This window comes from Suricata suricatta, chromosome 7 (assembly GCF_006229205.1).
Source record: "Suricata suricatta isolate VVHF042 chromosome 7, meerkat_22Aug2017_6uvM2_HiC, whole genome shotgun sequence".
NCBI lineage: Eukaryota > Metazoa > Chordata > Mammalia > Carnivora > Herpestidae > Suricata > Suricata suricatta.
Window position 1 is genome coordinate 131,894,675 of NC_043706.1, and position 9,248 is coordinate 131,903,922.

The following is a 9,248-nucleotide window of genomic DNA, read 5'->3' on the forward strand; positions in this document are numbered from 1 at the left end:
CATTTTCTTTCCACTTGTTTTTACAGGAAAGAAGGGGTCAGTAATGCACATCCTAAATAAAATTTAATAAGGAACACCACAACTTCTTCTTTTCCTTTTCTTATTTTCTGTCATTTTTAGTAGTTCTCAAATATCACACCAAGTACAGTATGTAGTTTAAAAGGGCAAACGAAGTGAATTGTTGCTATTCCTGGTTAAATTATGAATGCATGTAAATGACTCCCATTTTATTAAGTCAGAATGGATAAACTATGCTTGCCATCAGCTTAAGTCCTCTTGTGCTCTCTGAACAGCAGCAATGGAGGCACGGAGTCGAAATGGGCGTGGGGTGGATTTGAACGGACCCCTGAGTATACCAGTGGAGGCTACTATGTGTATGAATATCCCACATCATGAGTATCACTCAGAGGAGAGAAGGAAACACCCGGTGTCTGACGTCCCCTTTTCCGTCCTTGCAAGGACAAGTGCAAATTTAAAATAAAAGGTTTAATTATACCTGTTGAAAATAAGGGAAGAGACACCCCCCCCCCTTTTCTTTCAGCACTTACTTTAGAAATCTTACTATAAGTTTATGTTGTTGTTGTTTTTCCTCCTTTGGGATGTGCATAAATCTTCTCAAAAGGCTAAATAAGCCTCTGTCCAGTTTTACAGCCTAGGGATGTTTTCTAAAGGAAAAACATACTATCTTATGGATAGAGCTCCCATGTCTCAGTTGCTTTGGGAGGGTAGGAGCCTAATTTCTCATAAGTGCCTTACTCCATTGCAAAAGTACCTCCTCTTATAAAGATAAGAGAAATGTATCTTTTCTTTAGAAAAACTAATTAGCAAACACAGATGGCTACCTCATGAAGGAAATTCAGGATAAACTCCGTGCCATATGGAGCAGCCACCCCTCTCCTCTCTGCTGAGGGCTAGCTGTTGCTCCTCTTAAAAATTTGTATGGAATGTGTTTTATCTGTTTGACCGTATAAAAGCGGGGGATGTCTTCTTGTCTTTGCCATCTTGTAGAGGATTACCTGTGATGTGCATCAAATTCTGGTTTAATGTGTATTCAGTAATAAAGCTGCTCTCTTTCTCTATCTCTTCTACTTTTACTAAGGTAGACAGGTGTTATCAGCTGAATTATGTCCCCCTAAACTTCTTTTTTTTAAATTTTTTAATGTTTATTTATTTTTGAGAGAGAGACAGACAGAGTGTGAGTGGGGGAAGAGCAGAGAGAGAGATACAGAATTGGAAGCAGGCCCCAGGCTCCGAGCTGTCAACATAGAGCCCAACGTGGGGCTCAAACCCATGAACCATGAGATCATGACCTGAGCTGAAGTTGGACACTTAACCGACTGAGCCACCCAGGCGTCCCTGTCCCCCTAAACTTCTATGTTGAAGTCTCAACCCTCAGTAGTTCACAATGTGACTATATTTGGATATGAGTTTTTTAAATAGTAATTAATTTTAAATGAGGTCCTTTAGGGGGGCTTAATCCAATTTTCTTGGTATCCTTATAACAAGAGAAAATTTGGACACCCACACACAGAGGTAAGACCATATGAAGGCACAGGGAATAAAATAGCCATCTACAAGCCAAGGAGAAGAGCCTCAGAAAACACCAACCTGCTAATATCTTGATGTCAGATTTCCATCCTCTAAGAACTGAGACTCAATACATTTCTGTTGTTTTTAACTCTATTCCCCCCAACACCTTTCATTCCTACTTTCTTTATTAATTGCTGCCTTCCACAAATATTTACTGAACACGGAGTATAAGTACATATCGTGTTCTGGGCTAGGTTCTAGGGACGCAGTGTCTAGTAAAACACACCCTTTCTCACAGAACTAAAGACAATAGGAAGCTGCAAGATTCATTCACACCATTTTCTACCACATGTTGCTCTGGGAATGATCCAAAACCATCACTAAATAAACACCAGTTGAATGAGCAAAGGAATGCCCAGGGGAGGAACATCAAAATTGGACTTGTGGGTCAGAGAGGACTTTCAAGAGAAGGCGATACTTAAGCTGAATTTTAAAAGATAAGTAGAAGTTATCTATTTGCAGGGAGGAAAAGAAGTCCAGCTGAGGAAATAGCACATTTTACAATATGTTAGGAATTGGCAGAATACAATGAAGGAATTTTGTGCCACAAAGAATACCAGTGTGAGAGTGAAAAAGAAATGAGTAACAATGGGTCTCTTCTTGATTAGCTGCTGACCTTGAGCTCTGGCTTTGGCTCACTTATCCAGTTTTAGTAAAGATTCTGCACAGTCGATTTAATGAAAACCTCCACCCTTAGCCCTGACCACCCTCTACATCTGATCAAATTCCTCATCTTCCACCTCAGTGCCTCTCCTGGCCTGCCTTCAGCAAGATTCCAGTTGAGCTAGTCTAGCAAGAATTCTTGAAGACTTGATGTTTCTTCTTAGCGATTTTCTATCTGCTGACCCCAACCCTGCTTCTTGGCTATAAACCACTGCATGTCCTTGTGTTCGGTAGGTGAGCCAGCTCTCTCCTTCCTACTCCCACTCTGCAATGGTCCCTCTTAAACAGAGCCTTCCTTACCACATTTAATAAGTGTTACGGATGTTGTAAATAATTTTTTTTAAGTGACAAAGAAATAAGATTTCAGAATAAGGTTGGCCCTTTACAATTTGAGGCTAATCTTATTGCTTGAATTTTGTCCTGAAAACTAAGACAGATACTAAAGAATTTTTATACAGCAGGTGACATTATGGGGCCAATTTAGAGGTGGAAAAATAAGGTATCACAGATGAGTGAGATGAGAAGGGATGAAGGCACAGAAGAAAACAAAGACTGAAAGAAAGGAGGTAAACATGAGACATAGGTGAGAACAATCTCAAAAAGGACTCCTAAAGGATAGGAAAGTAAAAGTTAGTAAGATAAGAAACAGAGAGCTGTATCCAATGGTTCCCAGGCACCAGAGCAGACCACTCCTAGAGATTGCTAGAATGGTTTTATGAGTTCCTAGAATTAAAACAGAACCTCGGTGTTCTATTTCATTTGCTTAAAAAAGGCCCTTTCCTATTTGTTTTTATGAGTTTTTAAGCAACTCTTATAAGATGCAATACTCAGACCATCTCTAAGACAAATGAAAAAATCAACACATACTTGGATTCTGGAAAATTATATTCATATTAACTTCAAAGGCAGCAGAGAAGAAATCACAGAGAGAACAACTGAGTGTAGTTTCTTTAGAACAGAATGTATCCAGTGTTGTAAATCAGAATTTTACGAAGTATGTAAAAATGACAGGCAGTTCCTGCCTCAACCAAGTCTCAAATGATGTGGAGACCGGGGCTGTTCCTGCGGGCACTAGTGTTGATTTGAAAGGAAGCAGGTGGACCTGGTCCACCACCAACAATCCCTTGTAACTGTTTGTTTCTCTTGTAGTGGATTTGGGTTCTCCCAGCACTGAGCTTTCCTGCTTGTGGTGTGAATAGTATAATGGGGCTGAGGGAGGGCGGAGAAAGAATTAGGAGAAAGAAACTTGTGCTGCACTCCTGCCCCCTTGTCCCCCAAAGTGATGGGTTCCTTTTCCTTGACTCAGTCCAAGGTCAGATGGCAATTGACAAGGAAGGAAGGAGAGAAAAAAGAATTTTCCGAGCTCAATAATTATATTAGGTATTCTGTCAGGTTCTCGAATTTAAATTGCAATCACCATGATTTAGGCAGATTCTCTTCCTCAACCAAACTTCCTTGCTTAGGGACTCAATTATGTAATTTAAAAAGAATAAGTTCTCATTTCCCCCCCTAAGATGTATCTAGTGCATTGTTTTAACCAGGAATATTTTTACACTTTGAGAAATTAATAGAAATACTTAGAGAGGTGCTGAGTTATTTTAATCCATTTCCATACTTTGGGTTTCATTCTCTAAAATGTTTACATAAATCTAAAAAGAAAAATTCTATCTCCCTTCCCCTACCCATTCTTAAGGCCTTAAGTTATTTGGGTTATGATGTTACCCATCTTGAGGATAAAGTCATGTCCTCACTCTGAGACACACAGGACTGAGAATGTCCCTCCCGTATGACCTTGCCCACACAGTCCTGCGTCCCTCCACCCTTGGAACCCACAATCTTATCCCTAACTGCTCTTCTCTAGTCATTTTGACACAATCCAAATTGTGCAAACAATGACTTTGAATTTGTAAGAAAAATCCCTTGCACTTCAAGGAGAACCATCATTGAGAAGCTACAGTGGCCCGCGGCCTTATCTGGGTTTTGCTTTTCCTGGTTTCAGCAGTCAACCTCAGTCTGGAAACAGATGATACTCCTCCTAATAGAGGGTCAGAAGGTCAGGAGTAGCCTAACGTTATGTGACAATGACTACGTCATTCACCTCCCTTCATTACACCACGCAGGCATTTTATCATCCGGCACCGTCACAAGAAGGGTGAGTGCAGTACAATAAGATATTCTAGAGATCAAATTCATGTAATTGTATTGTGGTATATTATTATAATTATTCTACTTTATTATTACTTATTGCTATTAATCTCTTACTATGCCTAATTTATAAACTAAACTTTATCATAGGTACGTATGTCTAGGAAACAATACAATCTGTATAGGGCTTGGTACTGTCTGGTTTCGGGGGGTGTTGAAATGTATCCTCCCACCGGTAAGGGGAACCACTGTGTTCCCCAAACCAGCTGAACTTTGGCTGACCCTATTAGGTAAAATCTGCTTAAAAATTCTGCCATGCTTCCCTGTATTAGAAGGCTCCTTTGGAGCCTTCTCATGTCCAGCATTAAAAAATATATATTTTTTAATGTTTATTTATTTCTGAGAGAGAGACAGAGTGTGAACAAGGGAGGCACAGAGGGAAAGGGAGACACAGAACCTGAAGCAGGATCCAGGCTCTGAGCTGACAGCACAGAGCCCAACTTGAGGCTCGAACTCACAAACCATGAGATCATGACCTGAGCCAAAGTCGGACTCTTAACCGACTGAGCCACCCAGGCGCCCCTTTTTCTTTTTTTAAAAAAATGTTTTTAAATGTTTATTTTTGAGAGAGAGTGAGTGGGGGAGGCGCAGAGAGAGGGAGTCATGTCCAGCATTTTATAATAAAGGCTTATGCTAATGATGAACTGGTTTCAAAATATCTTTTCTGTTCTGTTCTACGAGAGGATGATGCGTGCTGTATGGCGGTTTTTAAACCTTGTGTTGCTGAATGGTTGATGATAGAAATTAGAACTGGTAAACTAAGAAAGATGTTTTTAAAATGACTTCAGGAAGAAATGGCCAGCACACTTAAAAGACTAAATGGAAAAGAATGCTAATGAAATGGCTATTTACACAGATGTGGGCAGAGGATGGTATTAAACCAGCAACAAAAGGAAGCCATTACTAACGCAAGGCCCAGAGACATAGATAAGAGACTGACAGAACCTTGACCATGGAGGAGCTCAGCTGCTATCAAAACCATGAAGCAGGGAAGACGGTGGGGGTTAAATACCCAGGTCCCACTGTCCTCCTACCCTCTGATCTCCTGCCTTTATCTACTGATCGCTGAAGACTACAGGATACCAGAAGGTCAAGCTGATCCAATGAAGCAGAACTAAGAGGTGAGCCTCCCAGGACAGAGATAGACAGAGATCTGAGAAGGCAAATAGAAGCATTATCTCCAGTTGGGCTCCTGGGAAACAGATTCCAACAAAAAGATATGAGTGCAGGCAAAATACGAAGATACTCTGAACAACACCTGAATGAGGAAATGTCCAATCACAATTGGACAGAGCACAACTTGAGCTGTAATGCAGTGGCAACAAACGCCCCAGTGATTCCTGGAAACGTCTGATGCTGAGACAGGTTTTTGGAGATGTCCTGAACTGGGACAAGTGGCCTGGGCTTTGGTTCTCAGCTTACCCAGTCATTAGATGCTGTCCGCTCCTGAGGGGAGGGCGTGGCTCCTTTCAGCCAAGGGCAGCTCTCAGGTAGAGATTAGGCAATGAGCCATCCCGCCGCCTACATGATGGCCTCTGGCAAGTGAGCACCTGATCCTAAAGGGGGATCCACGTGGCACATAACACTGTCTACTATAAGCATCTCATGGAAAAAAACAATTCAGAAAAGTAGTTATTTGAGTCACTAGGGAGTTGAACATCCTGATTTTAAATAAATGTTTTGGGGTGGCTCAGTAGGTTAAGCGTCCGACTTCGGCTCAGGTCATGATCTCGTGGTTTGTGGTTTCGAGCTCCACATCGGGTTCTGTGCTGACAGCTAGCTCAGAGCCTGGAGCCTGTCTTCACATTCTGTGTCTCCCTCTCTCTCTGACCCTCCCCTGCTCCCGCTGTCTTTCTCTGTCTCTCAAAAAAAAAAAACCCCCACAAATAATAATAATAATAATAATAATAGTAATAAATAAAAATAAATCTATTTTGGCTGATTGTAATAAAACTATACCAGGTTTTTGTTTTAGAATGCCTTAGATTTATTTATTTTGAATACCTGAAACCTTCATATATAGAATCTTGGACATGCATTTCAGTGAATTTCTTAGTTGATTTCTAATACAGACATCTTTTCTTCCCAACTGGGTTATACCATCCTTCAATGAGGAACACACTGCACAAGGCTTTCAGTTAATTTAAGAAAAATGACATACTTTTTTGTTAAATTATTATTATATTTTGAATTTGAGTGGTTTAATATGTTAAAAGGAATAATTTGCATTTTCTAAATGAAAGAATATTATATTACCTAATGCATCACAATTCTCAGTAGTTTGAAAAGCTAAGTAATTGATCATAACATAAAAAAATAAGGTTAAAACTCAGAAAAATGATTCTTAAAGTATAGCAGTAGTGTGTTTATTATGAAGTCACGAACGAAAAATGAGCTATTAAGAATATACAATCTGCAGCCAATTAAGCTGACTGTGCTGCTCTTTCCCCACGGGGGCCCAGTGTGCGATGGCTCAAACAGCTGCTTCCTTCGTATGCAGCCTGTTGATTGTCTGAGTTGCCCTAAAGAACCTTGGGGACAGCCTTTCCAGTGGACATTGATGTTTGACCTCATGCCATCTCCAGTCTAGGCTCTAGACAGGTATGTGGGGTGCCTTAGGAAAGCCTCAGAACATAATAGTCAGGTCCATATTGGCCAAGCACCGTGTCCATCTGTACCAAGTTGCAGAACAAGGAGCCTGTGATTGAGGCCCTCTGCAGGGCCAAGTTCAAGTTCCCTAGCCACCAGAAGATCCACATTTCCAAAAACTGGGGCTTTACTAAGTTTAATGCAGATGAATTTGAAGACATGGTGGCTGAAAAGCAGTTCATCACAGATGGCTGTGGGGTCAAATACATCCCTGATCATGGCCCCTTGAACCCACGGCAGTTTCTGCACTCGTGAGAACCTCAGCATGAGGTTCATGCTTGTTAAATTATTAACATGCTTTCCGTGCCCACCAATAGATCCTACTTCTTGTCAAATATATGTGTGTATATATATAAATTATATATATAAATTGATTTATATAAATATAATGTCTATATATAAACTAAGACCATTGAAAAGAAATGACCTAGACTTGCTTACATATGAATGTGGACTTTATAAGCGCTTATTACCATAATAAAACCATTCAACACTCACTAAATGTTTACTCCAAAAATTTTATGGAACATTATTTCTTGAAGTTTTGTAAAATTTGTATGAACTATTTTGATTAGTATATTATATATACAAGTGTTTGAACATAAATATAAAAACATACATGCAAACTATTTTAAAAAGGCAAAGGAAATTTCTGTTATTACTGCCACTTAACCAAACCAGACAGGATCAAGTTACAAGTCACTTAGGTTATCTAATGACTCTCTGGTTTGGGGGGAAAGTAAAGAATCTGGAGAGTAGGTTAAATCAGAAGACAAGCAACCACTTGGTTGTGTATTTCCATGATCACAAATAGATCTGGTGGGTGTCTTAATTCTTCAAACACTTAACTTAATTAATTGAGTTTAAGTGACTCGAAAAAGGCATCAAGCTGTATTTCATCCAACTTGTCCATCGTGAGATCTATCTTAGTTATTAAAAAGTTCTGCAGAATATATTTTCCTCTAGCCCATTTCAAATTCTTAATCTTAGACAATAACTAAAGTATTTTTCCATAACTTTCATAAACTTCTGTTCACTGTTACTTCTTGAGCAATGAATTTTTTTGTTTTTTACAAAGAACTCTGCAGAAAAAAAAAATCCATTGCTATATAAATAAGCCAAAGATGGCCTCTGCGTATTGACTCCTAGATTGTTTATATCTTCACGGCAGGCTGAGACCTGTTAGTCCATAAGTTCACAAAGCACAAAACGCAAACTTTTACACATTCAGTTATTTTAAAGATGGCTCAAAAAAAGCAGATTTTGAGTCATTTAAAAGCTTCCTACTTTATATCACTACAAAACTTCACCAGGCGTCTACTGGCCATGAAGATATAGACACATGATGAAAAGTTGCTTTAGCCTTTCTGACCCAGGGACTCCACAGGGTGCTGCTGGGTGATATCACCTGAAAGCAAGAAGCCCTTTCTCTGATCCCCCCTCTCCCCACCTCCAGGGGTTGCCTTCCCTCCTCTCTCCCAGACAGTGGCCCCCTCTGTGAGCCTCTGGACAGCCTTCTGCTGAGGGGCACTTTCCCTCTCAATCAATATTGCCCAAGCATTGCCCAATTTTGTTGTATAGGCATATCGTTTTCCTTGGATTAGTCCCCAAGTCCTTTAAACCTTGACACACATTCTCAGTCTAGCGCTGTCAAAATCTTACTTGCAAGAAATCTAATTTCTGCTTTTAATGACATGCCTGATGGAGAGTTTGAGTAGCCAGCGTCTGAAGAAGAAATCGCTGACGTTGTTGGCAAAATGATGACAGAGCATTGACAGGAAGACAACGGTATGTGTCACACCCAGAGGTGAAGTTCTCTGGTGGGTGACAAAAGTGAATCGCAGCAGTCTGTCCAATTGGGATATGGAATGTGCTCCTTACTTGCCTATAATTTGTAAGTTAAACTTTACATCAAATCAGATAATAAAAAATAACTCTCAGCCTGGCTATCCTTCTTGATTTGCTGCAGCAATGTCTTCATGGAAGTCAATACAATACATGATTGTATTATCAACTATTGTCAAGTATTGATTTTAGAAAAATATACTACTTAAAAAATTCTATATATTTATTGGTATAACTACATAAGTACCAGTTTTGTTTTGCATTGCACTCATAGAAATATAAGCATGATAAATTTA

General features: G+C 39.8%; 1 non-coding gene across 1 annotated transcript; it reads left to right on the plus strand.

The window, feature by feature from the left end:
• Positions 1-6,871: 6,871 nt before the first annotated feature.
• On the plus strand, positions 6,872-7,002 carry LOC115297320. The gene has a single exon (XR_003911407.1). It is a non-coding gene; the product is annotated as a small nucleolar RNA SNORA70 (small nucleolar RNA).
• Positions 7,003-9,248: the final 2,246 nt, after the last annotated feature.